This window comes from Poecilia mexicana, unplaced genomic scaffold, assembly GCF_051168715.1.
Source record: "Poecilia mexicana isolate PSO_F unplaced genomic scaffold, ASM5116871v1 scaffold_14, whole genome shotgun sequence".
Lineage (NCBI taxonomy): Eukaryota > Metazoa > Chordata > Actinopteri > Cyprinodontiformes > Poeciliidae > Poecilia > Poecilia mexicana.
Window position 1 is genome coordinate 15,282,830 of NW_028263383.1, and position 13,374 is coordinate 15,296,203.

Consider the following 13,374-nt stretch of genomic DNA (forward strand, 5'->3'; position numbering starts at 1 on the left):
TACCAATGATCCTTTTTCTGTACCAAAGGAACTTGTAACAGTGGTTGTAGGAAAACAGCAGTAGTGAATGGAAACAGCTAAAAGTCTCACAAAGTCAACTAGAGCCTTTCTCATGAGGGTTTAGTTTATTTTATTAGAAAAGAAGGTGTAGAAATATTATGATATTCTTAAGACATCAGCTGTCATGCCTTACAGTCTATAAGTCAGCATATAGCTAGCAGAAGGTTGTTTGATCGTTTTGGTGGCTTAAAAGAAAGTCAAACTTCTGATTCACTATTACTAGTTCATTTGGCTCAGACACTGAATAAAAACTGAGTTGCTACTGCAGGTAATTGTCGTGGATAACATGGAGGGAACCGTTTAGAGAGCTGAATTATTGGCTTGCTAATATGATTCATGGAAATCAGCAGATGCTTTTGAATCTACAGAAGGCAAAAGACGCGAAAATCCTCGAGTAAAACATTAGCTAACATGGGAAACTTTATGCTCACAAACAACAGCCCTGTTGCCTTAGAGATCTGACTTTTGACTCTGTAAACCAATCGGTTATCACAATGAGACATGAGCTATGTTGTGTCCTTGAAGAAAAGAATTAAATTGTTATGTAATTCCAGGACAAAATGGATCGGAACAAAAAGATTTTTGTGGGAAAATGTGAGGAGAAATCCGCCAGCTTTCACATCTCTCAAATATTATTAAACAGGAACAACGGGGCTCTTTGTCGTAGGTTTGAACAAACCCAAATGCAGAGTAAAACTCTGGTTAAATGGGAAGCATTGAAACCATTGAAACCACAGAGAGCAAATCATGAAGCAAGTGGCCAGTAAATGGAAGAATCCAACACTAAACAATGGGATGATGAAAGGAGGCAGGATGGAAAACGACAAAGAAACCAGACGAGGTGATCAGATGAAATGTGGTGCAGGTGAGGCAAAAACAGAGGGAGGGACAGAAATCAACTCAAAGGAAGCAAAACTACAACTGGAAGAAACTTCAAACCAAGGGAATCGACTGACACTAGAAACAGATCACCATTAACAAACTAAAGACTGTCCTGACAACAACAAACACATGAACTGAATGTAAAAAGACACCAAACATAAATGAACACCAAGGACAAGATAAAAACATAAACACCCAAGGATCTGGCACTTTGGGAGAAGTAAGGCGGTTCTCACTGCTAAGCATCCACTTGACCTATTCCCATTAGAAATAATTTTTTCTTTTTTGTTTTAGGCAAACCAAAGCCGTAGCTGCACCTCACTGGCCTTTAGATTATAATTCTCCAGAAAAGAAAAGTAATTCAAGGTAAATAAAAGTGTTTTTATCTCACTAGTAGGCAACCACATGAACAACAACCTAGTGATGTGGAGATGAATTCAAGGGAATGAAAATCCTCTGTGTTGCTGAGGTCTACCTACTTTATTGTACAGTAACTGAACTTCTGTCAGGATGTCTAATTAAAAACACACATTGGTGGCATATGACGCACACCATAGTCACCCCACAATTAGTTCCAGTGATTACAACCCACACCAGCAGTGTGTGGCCCTCGAACGCAGCTCCGTGACTGGATGCAACGCTTCCTGATAATGTCCCTTCCATAACTCTACGATTTATGTCCTCCTTTTGTCCCAACATGACATCAATCTCTTTCATGTGCTGTTAGGACGACGTCTTCACGTTACGTCCCGGTTCTACCGATGCCTCGGCGTCACTAAGATGTGGATTAGCTTTGCTCTCCGAATTCCAGTTCAAATGTTAAGCTCTCAGCGTCCCACAAACCAACAGCCTCTGAACATCACACGCAGCCGGGACGTCTGGGGACCGACTCTCGGTCTGCAGGGGGTTTAAAAAAAGGAAGTTTCACTTCAGAGACATTTATTCTTGTCCTTGCTCCCCCGTTTGCATATGTCATCCACATGCGTGTGGGACTTGTGGGAACAATAAAGCAGCTGACTAAGACTCGAGCTTCAGAATCATGTGAGAGTTTATTTTATTTTACTTTTTTTTGCCTATCCCGTCAGCTGACATGAACAGAATTTTTTCTACTCTGCATCTGCGTTTCAAAATGTTTTCATCTTTTTTTTTTTTTTTGCTTTGCAGCCACTTCCCTCTGTGTCTTTGAGCAGCTTTTGTTGAGCTTCTTGCTGAAAGTGAAAACGCACGGCGGCAATTCCTGGGACTGACAGGAGGAATAAATGCTGGCAAAATGCCATCCAGTTAAAATCCACTTTGGCTAATAATGTATTTCTCAAAGGAAATTACAACAGCAATGCAACACAGAAAATCACTTACATGAAGTAATTTCTGGTTGAATTGCTTTCCAGTTGTCTTTAAGATACAGCAAACTGCCGGGTTGGAAAGCGGCTTAAGAAACATTTTGTCATGTTACCATCATCAAGTTTAATGTATTTTGTTGGGATTTCACCAACCCAACACAGTGCAAAATTGTTAGATGGAAGAAAAATTATGAAAATAGATGTGAATTAGTAATTACCCCCTTCTCTCTGATGCCCCTAAATGAAATCCTTTTTGTTTTTGTTTTTTTGGAAAAACAGAATCTGTGAAACGGTCTCCTTCACCTCCTGCCTGAGCTAATGCTGCTGTCTAAAGAAATGCATCACTCCCGACCAAAAACCACCAATCAGGTCCAGGAGGCGGGTCACAGCGCTGCCAATCAACTCAATGTACTCGCTGCTAAATGTGCTGATGGTGGAGAAACGACTCACCGTTACAGGAAAATCATTGATGGCCATGCTAACTAGCCTGTCTCTGCTAGCTGCAGCGTAGCAGAGAGCAAGAGAGCGAAGGGGGAACTAGCAGGGGTGCATGTAGGGTGATTGACAGCGCTAACACCCGCCTCCTGTCGCTGATTGGTTGTTTTTAGTTAGCACTGGGAGCTCTGGGAGAAGGCAGAGGAGCTAGATTTTTTTCTGCAGATTATCTGTCTCATCACAAAATGGTCAGCTTTTCAACAAATATGTAAAAATTTATAAAAGCTTCCTACTGCAGCTTTAATATTACGGTTGTTGAATGTTGACTGTGAAAACCTTGAAGGCGTATAAACACTTTTGCAAAAAATAGGGACATCATGAAGTCATATGAGTTAATTTTTTTTTTTAGAAATGGATCCAAACTTCAAGATCCCATCATGCAGTGCACACTTCTCAGAATGAGAGGGGTTCTCATGTATGAGGCATCGGATGTGGGAGAGATCCGGTCTTAAGACGCAGAGAGGAGAGTTTCTTCACTGATCAGATTTTCTGATCAAAACTCCTACAATATAATCATTCTCACTGTCACAGTGTCATATTTAGAGAAACTTGGTAAGCAAGGATTAGATCATCCCTCATTTAGGATGACTCAAACGAGGCAGAGCTACACACTTACTTAGGTCCAGACGTTAATAGCACATTAAAATCAAAGAACTGAGGTGTCCCGGTGCAAAGCCGGTCTAAAAAGAAGAAAAAAAACATAAAATCGTTCTGTTCTTCTAATGGGTGCGAGCTTTTAGAGAAACCTTTAGTGATCGCTTTCTTTGGCCTCCTGCCCGCAAAAAGAAAACGAGGGGGATAATCGTGCTTACCGGCTCACTATTTAACCGTTTGTAGGTTAAATAGTGTTGTTTTTAATGGCTTCATTTAGGTTGGATTTTAATTGCCGCCACAAATCGGGAACGAGTGACAGTGCAAGGTGTTGCTCCGGTTCGGGTGGCGTTCTGTTCTCGTCCATGTCGGCGATTATTTACAGCTTTTCAATCGAATTATACGGCCGTGAGGATGATGGAAAACCTTTAGGTCAGCATTCTGCGCAAGTGATTTAAATTTGTCTGAACAGTGCAGATGCTTTACAAAATCTAACCTGATATATCCTAATAAGTAACCTAGTGTAAGTAGTAACAAGTAAAAATAAATAACCTAATTAGGTTAGAGGCTAATAAATGAACACTGAGTCAGATTAGATTCACAGAAAGAAATTATCCTTCCATTTAAGAATGCTAATCCAAAGTTTAAACATTTGAGAAAGACATAAATGTTCAATTATTTTTGCTTCAACAGCCACACATCGGAAAACTCACAACTAAAAGTGAGTATTAATGATGCACCAATCAATTAGCCAGGTTTCAAACACTTTGATTGGCTGTGAGTCGATCATTAGGTTGCATCATGGAAGGATTATCTTCCTTTACAGTTTGGCGCTGTTAGTTTAAAAACAGACAGAGGCATTCGCACGTTTCCGGAGTCTGACTGCTTTTGGATTCAGGACAACGTGGTGCTGCGCCAGCCATCCTGCGCTTTCACAGGTTGGTGCAAAAAGTAACCGAGCGGTGAGAGCGGAGATGCAAAGAAAAGACAAAAAAAAACATTTTTTTTAAAGAAAAGCACCAAAATAATGGTGCAAAAAAATTGAGTTAGAGATTGAAAAAAATCAGACTAACACAACTGACACAATGTGACTGATATTAAGTCTGAATGAAGAAACGATTATGCTCCTATTTATGAAAAATATTGTACTGATGACATCTTGTCATATATGCAGATATGATGTATTGTAAGATATGCAAAAAAGCCCAATATGCCTGTCAAACTTTAGGAATCAGCTTCAGCTGTATTGACATCCAAAGTCTGAGTCGGGCCACGATCCATGTGAATTCCTTCGTCCCATTACGTCACATCTGTATTAAAACGAGTGATTCTAGTTTTTCCTCCTGTTCAATTTTGCACATTTCTGTTCCTTAGGAACCAAAAATAAACAGAACAATCCTCATACTCACTTTTTGAAGTGGGGTTGACAGGGAAGGAGATGATGCCACATCATCTGCACTATTCTTCCCAACACAACTCCTTCAAAGTCTGCAAACACCGCTGTCCTCCCAGGCTCCTGCTCACACAGTCCGTGAACTCCAGGAAGCCGAGGCGGATGGCGGCGTGTAGGAGTGCGCTCACTCGCTCGCTCGCTCTCTCCGTTTTATAGGAGCTGCTCTTTCGTTTTCAGCTTTTGGGACTCTGATGTAGATTAGTTGTTGCTTCTGATTCAGGATCGGCTCCCTGCGGGGAAAAAGAGAGACAGAGAGAGAGAGAGACGGAAACATCATAAAGGGTCGCTTGTGAATATCGGCGTCAATCAAGTGTCACCATTTCTGATGAAACCGTAACCGGATTACGACACTGTGCCGGTCTCATGTCGTTTGTCGTACGTCGCATTCAGACTGTTTTCATTGCTCTTTCATTCAGTCTTGGTTGGAAATTATTATTGTAATTAAGTCAGATGTGCATTTGTAATTAGTGGGACTTCAGTTTAACAGGAAAGAGGCTTAAACTCAGATTGAGTGATTCTTAGAGGGATTATTCAGAGTTTTTGAAGTGAAGTTTTTGTTAAAAGGTTAGAAGCAGTTGAGGACGTTCAAACTACTAATCCAAGGGGATCGAACCAACGCCGCCTTTTCCAGTCTTCAATCTCAAAAACATCACAGCTGTTTCCACTAAAGGATTTAATCTGATATAAAAGTAAAGCAGCATACAATGTAAATGCTGATTTTACAGCTTTAGGAAAAAACTTTTTTTTTTTCAAAATAAAACAAAAAAAAACACTGTAGTCATCTATTTCGGCGATACAAGTCATATAGCAAAACCTCAATAACAAGAAGTTTATCTATGTAATCAATACATGTTTTCCAGACATTTACAGAGCTTTAAATGTTCTCGGTACGTCTCACGCTGGAAGATGATTGGCAAACATAATCCATGTTCAGTGCAAACATTGCGACATTTGAAAGTAGGACTGCGTGATAAATCCACTTTATTGCTTAATCAAATTTTTTGGCTTTTGAAGATTTTATTTTTTCAAAGTCTTGATTTTTTTATACCGATGTACTCCTTGGTGTTTTTCTTCAGAGTGACGTCAGCACGCGCAGGGCGGCCATCTTGTTTGACAAGCGTGTTTTACAGCTTCTCTTCATTTGTGCTTTGAATTCAGGCCAAATAGACCCAGGCTAAGTTGATTTTTTCTTTTTTTAAATTGTGAGAATAAAGTTATAATATTACAAGGATATAGTCATACAACAATCAAGTTGAAAAAATAAAGTTGTAATATTACCAGAATAAAGTCAGAATATTAGGAGAATGAGGTTTTTTTGAGAACTCCACAAAAAGTCCACAAATAAAAAAATAAAAATGAGGAATCTTGAGCGTCTTGTAAAGGTTATATTTTAGTGTTGATTATACAAATATGGAAATACGTCAGCTTTTTAACACATCAGCGTCAGATTATCATCAGTAGCAAAACTTTTGAAACGGTTGAGCAAAATGAGTATTTTGAAGAAAGAACCACAAACTGAGCTGGTCGTGTCAGATCCTGGTAACTACAGAAGCTTTTTCTCATTAAAACAACTAATTCTCGATTATTCAAAATGTCTTTTAATCTGTTAATATTATGACTACATTATCGTAATCAAACAGTTAAAAAATTAACATCGCGGCCTGGCCCTGATGCTCTGAATGGATTGATTTAAAAGCAACGTTTTGAAAATATTTTCTGTGAGAAGTGAGGAGAAAAAAAATAGATTAAAATCAGAATTGATATGAAAAAAATGTGACTTTTTTTTTAAGCTAACATAGCATTCGCATAAACTACTATGAAGACCACTCCAACAAGCTGTTGGCGTTATCCTCTCACTAATCTGGATTCAAACTAAGACACTGAGAGAGTCGTCCAATGCAGGTGATGAGTGAACAGTCTGGCCTTTCAACATAACCTCACCTTAAAACTACTGAACTGTCCTTCCAGGTTTAGCAACGTTGAGGCAATTTAGGCCGGTTTTCACAAACCCTCCAACAAAGCTGATTAAAAATAAACAATATGCAGCACCTGGAGTTTATAACTTACAAAATTACCTTTTTTTCCCCCTAGAAAATGCTGTGAAACAAAAAGCACGCCTGAACGCCGCTGCCGCCCCGTCTCTGACTGTCAGTCTCCAAACTGACGTTATGGCACGAGACGGCAGGCCGTCTTCCTGTCAGTCACAATGAGGAACTCCACTTGTCTCATCAGATCATATGATTTAAACTAAAAAAAAAAAACAGAAGTAATGCCTTCCCTTTCTTCCTCATAAATTCTCCATCAAACAATTGATTTTATGTCTTTTACACCTGAGTTTGCCTGTTACAAAGTGAACATGTTGAGGTTTTGACAAATGTTCTTTAACAGGAAAGCCTGAAGGAGTGCAGGTAAGGGAGACATTATTGAGAAACACAGCAGACTGGTTGGTTTTGATCAGTTTGATAACACTTCACAGCTGGTAGAAATGATTTACTGCACAGACGGCTCAATGACGTAGAATCTGACGATAACCGCTAAAGATCAAAATGTTAGCAATTTTACCGATTCCCATCCTCGTTGGGATTCACCATTGAACGGCTGAGCGGAAACTCAAAAACCGGACCATCTTCTGATCAGTAAATGCTCCATGCTGAGCTTTACCAGCATGGAGCTGGTAAAGCTCCATGCTCCATGTTGGTAAAGCATGGAGCATGGAGCTCCATGCTTTACCAGCATGGTAAAGCTGGTAAAGCATCGTGATGACAACTCTTCAGTGCAGATGCTACTGCCGAGTACAGCAAACCCAATCTCAGCTGTTTCAGTATCAGAGGGGCATTTAAAATCAAGTCGGATTAAGCAAACAGATACAAGAAGCCATTTTGAAGAAACTATTGCAGTGGTTCTTAACCTGGGTTCGATCGAACCCCTGGGGTTCGGAGAGTCGGTCTCAGGGGTTCGACGGAGCCTCTGCCGCGGAGGTAAAGACACACTGTGTAAAGTCGTGATGACGCCCCGCTTTGCCATCACTTGCTGCAGAGGATCACGTTACATTGCTTAGCCAATCAGTGCTGAGGAGGAGCACTGATTGAAGGAGCTTCACTCTCAGCGCGGATTTGAACTTGTGTCTTTAATTACTTCAGCAAAACTCACCGTTTTTACCAAATTCTTTAGCTTTCGCTGTACTTCTAAATCTGCTCCTTAGTCGCATCTTTTCAGGGTTGGGAAAAAAATCATATTTTATTTATCACTACAGAAGGGTTCAGTGAATGCGCATATGAAACCGGCGGGTTCGGCACCTCAAAAAAGGTTAAGAACCACTGAACTATTCTCTACATCATGACAAAAAAACATGTGAGGTTCTTTCAGGCTGAATGGAGAGCGTGAGAGGCAAAGCAGATAACAGGAAGGCTTAAAGGGAGAGAAGTGGGGAAAGCTTTGTGTGGTTTCCAAGTCTTTTTATAGCACAATTAAATGAAAATGCTCTATACATCAAAAATAACTTTAAAAAAAAAACTGTATATGACGCCTTGAAAATTGGCCTCTGTCTCTTTAAGAACCTCCCCCTTTAGCAAGTGACACAACATGCCATCCACAACCAATCTTAGGAGTGTTGTAGTTCATATGATGAGCTCAGAAAACTCGCAGTTCCTCCAACTGTTAGCTAGTTGTGCTAATATGAGATGTGAAAGTCATTTTATGTGTTTAAAACTGTAAATCCCTGTTGTGCAGCTCCATCACATCTCCTCCTCGTGTAAATAAATAATGAGTCCTTATGGCAGGATGGCTAGACAAAATATTTTAAGTGCTGTTCTTGCAAAACTCGGCTTTGTTCCGAGCCTGTTAATTTGTCTTTTGAAGACAGTCGGGATCAATTTTCTGCGCAGAATCAATTTACACCTGGAAATAAAAATATTTTACAACACGATGACAAAAAAAAGAAGAATGCTGAATGAAGTAAAGTGGTTTAGAGATTGTTTTTGCAAGTTTCCGGCCCAACAGCTACAACCTGAGCATTGATATACGATACTATTAGAGCACAGAGGAGTAGAGTACAAATCACATCAGATACTGGAGCAACTTAATACCAGAAATGCCTGAAAAAACACAACCTAGAAAAAAATGTTGGAAGCTCAGACTTATTAAAGGATTTTAGCTAGCATATCAAAATATGTCTTTCCTTGTTAACAGCTGCAGGGGGATTCAGAGTCCCTTCAGACCTGAGAGGCCAGGATGAATCTTAAAGTATTTCTGCATTTAAATGCGAGTCAGGAGATAAGTGGCATTTTTTGGGGGGGGGGGGGGAGTGTCTCGTGTATTTGTGTGCAGATTCACCGTTAGCTGCAGGTGAAATGGAAACCTTTGAGGTCTGACTCTACCTGCTTTGCACATCAAGCTCCAGCTCAGTCAGAATGGGTGGAAATGTTTTTTTTTTAAGCCTTACAACACATTCTCAGTTTGATTTAGGTATGGACTTTGACTGGGCCGCTGCAGCTCATAAATATGCTTCGATATGAACCATTCCGTTTTAGCTCTGGTTGTATGTTTAGGGTCGTTATCCTGCTGGAAGGGGAACCTCTATCTAACAAAATACCACCATCGCTCTGTATTTATCTAATTCATTCATTCATGTTTCACTAAAGTCTGTCTGGCCTCCCTGCAAATATATATTTAAAAAATGACCCTGTTTTGACATGGGAAGGTGTGCATTGTTACTTTTTGTTCTCATCTGACCAGAGCATTTTTTTTTTTTGCCAAGATGGCTCGTTGTATTCTTTCACAATTGCTTTCTTCTTGCTAATCTTTCATAAACACCAAATTTTGTTAGTGAATGACTAAAAGCAACAGATTCTCCAACCTAAACACGAACACGTGGATTCTGAAAATAACGAGAATCTCCAGGGTAAAGGGGGCTAAAAAATGCACACTGCATTTTCAGCTTTTCTTGGATGACAAAAATGTACACGTCACAATTATGCCACTCCTTTATGTCGGCCTGTCATATAAAATTACAACGAAATTCCTTAATATCCGAGGTTGGAAAGTGTGGAAAAGTCTGAGGAAGCACTGCAGCTTCTTACTTCTGTGTTACTGTCGCATGTCCCGCCGCTGACACCAACATGCAGGCCTTCCCGATGTCCTATTTAAACCACATGTCGTGTTTGTTTCATGTCTCCACAACTGTGTCACGCCCACCTAGGGAGCCGCGCCGCTCGGTCGGAAAACCTTTGAAGCAGATGAATACTTCACACAGATGTTAGGTGCAAATGAAAAACCTGCGTTCAGTGTTAGAAATAAAAAAAAAGAAAGAAATGCTGTCACTGAAGCCGGAGCTTCCAGATCCCTGCCTTCTGGGCAGAGCGCGTTTCGGCTGTGATTTAAGGCCAGTACATCATCGGTTATATGGATGAGCTGTGATTAAACAGTTTTCAGCGCCGTGTGGCGGAGCGGCGCGCCGAGTCGAGTCAAGCTCGCACACAGGGGGGTCGAAGCTTTATTCGTGAGGAGCTCATATCCTTCTTGCGCCGGGCGTGATCTGTAAGGACAACAACTGCTTGATTACCACGGCAACATGGGAATCTGTCGCAATTCACAGGAACAGACGGTCGCAGCAGAGACCTCCAATCAGAGCGAACGGCGAGGTTCAGTTTATTCGCCTAATTTCTCTCCGCAGGTTTCTCTGATTGAATAAGAAGTTTATTTAAAACCGTCACAGCGAGAGATTTGAAGTCAGCAACATTGTGATTAACGGAAACGGCTGACACCTTCCCCCTCCAAGGACGTCTGACATGTCCAGACTATCTGGCCTCGTCCCCACGTCCCATAATTCCTCCCATCACTGCGATGAAATTTAACTGACCTTTAGATACCCAGCTCTGACACACAAGTTGGGTTGCATATCGTCAATTTTCGAGTTGATATCTCCAGTTGGACGCCTGCCAAACACCTCCCCGATTGACCTTGACAAGACCGAACCGCTTGTTCTCCCCCTCAGAAATCCTGCCCCCTTAACAAGAACCGTCAATCACGGCGACGCGGGCGCACTTCCTCCCTTCCCCGAGCCGCGCTCAGGTTGATCTCAGACAACCAGCTGCTTCTGCTGCTATTGCAGATCCGCTGCGCGTGAAATCTGCTGACTCAGGTCCACAAATACTCTTTGTCTCCCATCTGGACTGCCGCAACTCCGACGTGGCTGAGCAACCTGAAATAACTGCAACACAACAGCTGAGATCAGCTTAAACGTGCAACTATTTTACATGTTTTCAAGCTGGGAGTGAAAAGGGCGATTCGATTTGCAGGGAATTTTGATTTAAAATTACAGAATTGCGCACAATTGTAATTATTACTGCATTTTGATTTTGGCTACAGAAATTAAAGAAACAGAGTCACCACATTTTAAAGTCAGTGAATAGAGTAGGATAAAATGTACTTTATTCATCCCACAGGTGAAATTGCTTATTTGTTGACAAGCTACCCCATGTGTTAAATATAGACATAAATATAACCATAAGCAATGTAAAATTTATCTAAAAAATTTTTTTAAAGTAATGTAAATATGATCTAAATTTAAAATAACAAGTATGTATATGGAAATATGTCAACATATAAACAAATCTATAGACTTAAAGAGACTCGGAGATTGAAGTTGCATAATCTGATGGCTACATGAATGACGTCTTGTGGCTCAACTCAATAATCTCAAAAGTGTGAAAGAAAACTCAAACACAGTCACTCTTTCAGTAAGTAATTCTCAAACACAGCTTCTTTTTAACCCCAAAAGGCCATTCAGAGGCAGAGGTTTCAGAAATGGAGTCATTACCATGTATGAATGACGTAGTGGATGTAACAGCAGAGCTAAAGTGCTAACTCTTTTAGACAAGAAAATGAATTGGTTTCTTTAGAAAAATGCTCCCATAAAAGTTTAAATTAATGTGCTGCTAGTTACTGGCACGAAAAAAAAAAGGATGGTGAGCACGGATGAGAAGCTAATGAATGTTTTCAGAATAGTAAAGAACCCAATTAATGCGGGAGCTCATGTCACGCTGTGGAAACTTACATCCTGTCATATAGGAGCTAAAATTATCCACAGAGTGCCTGGAAATGTTTGTTGTTGTTTTGTTTGTTTTTTCTTGTTATAATTTATAGGGATTTTTTGAGCTAGCCCAACATAAAGATGCACATAACTGTGAAGCGAAAGGAAACTTTTCAAAATGTTTTTACATAAGAAAATCTCAAAATGTGATGTTATATACCATCCAAGCAAGGATAACTGACAGAGCTGTTTGTTCTCAGTGTGAGTAACGTCTCTTACTCAAGCTTTTCATAACACTACAAAATCAGGAATAAAAGTATTACATTATTGTCTTATTGGGTAGATAAGGTCCGGGAGCCAAACGTGGCCCGCCATAGGTTTTTATGTGGCCCTCCAGACTCCAGTTTTTCAACAAATCTGCAAAACTCACTCAAAGTTCACACAAAATCTACAGATTCCCACTTTTTTTTCAGACTTTTACTGCAAATTTGTCTCAAAATTGGCCAGAAACATTGAGTTTAAGTGACTGCTGCCTCGGCCTTCCTTATGATTGATACGGCGATTTATAAAAAGTCACGTCTAACATGATTTGTTAGCACAAATATCATAAACATTCCTTACAAATATTTTGAAATTGGCACCACAAAATATATGATTTTGATTACAAAAAAATAATCACAAAATCCTAGATGGACTAATCAGTGTGAAAAGATGTTCAATATTATTTAATTTTAAGAAACACTTACTGAATCCTGAAACAAACAGTTATTTATTGGTATTTTTAGCAATGTAATGTATTTTATCAATACATTCTGGCACAACCGGCCCTTTAAGAACCAGATATATGATATGACTGAAAATGAAAATGACACCCTTGACCCCTGACCCAGAGGTACAGACAGTTTTATACTCTGGTTGTATTTCCGTCGCGTCCTCTTGTACCATCCACGTGGACAAAGGACTTAAACGAGCAGAACCAAGGTACAGGACCTGAAGCCGAAGTGATCCGACACCCTCACACACACACACACACTGCTCTCATGCAGACAGAAACGCTGCGATGTGATCAGACTCTCAACGCAGCCGCACATTATGCGTATTCACTGGCAGGCCGGTGGTGGAGAGCCGCGCCGCCGGGGGCGACAAATAAGAGACAAAGCGCGCCGCGGCAGATCATCGCGCGCAAACAGTGTTGTTACGCGCCTTTCCTGCTCGAGCCTCTATCTGAAAGCGCGTTCTGGCTTTCCTCGTTAACTAAGGCCAGCCTCAGACCTAATAAGAAAGCTTTTACACGCGTAATTAGGAGACACTGTAATGCGGTGTGTAATGCTCAATTTACTCTATATGATTCTCCTTCTTGTCCTCTTTAATTTCATCCTGAATCAATCCATCAAACTCCTTTTTTCCCCTCCCCATTAAGCAGACTCCCCCCCAACCCCCCACCCCACATTAAAAGCCCACAACGACCGTCCAGTTTGCTCATGTCGACTCCATTTTGAGCCCTTCTAATAGCACCACTGCCC

General features: G+C 40.6%; 1 protein-coding gene across 3 annotated transcripts in view; it reads right to left on the minus strand.

Moving 5' to 3' along the window:
- The window catches only part of flrt1a (fibronectin leucine rich transmembrane protein 1a), a 63,705-nt gene that overhangs the window by 16,239 nt on the left and 34,092 nt on the right, over positions 1-13,374 (minus strand). For 2 of the 3 annotated variants that reach the window (XM_088012253.1, XM_088012251.1), the window contains exons 1-2: positions 6,897-7,270; positions 4,778-5,051 (exon numbers count right to left, since the gene is read on the minus strand). The gene's annotated coding sequence lies outside the window, so the exon portion shown is untranslated. Of the gene's footprint in view, positions 1-4,777; positions 5,052-6,896; positions 7,271-13,374 lie in introns of those variants that run through there. The other variant, XM_088012252.1, reaches the window with a different exon arrangement.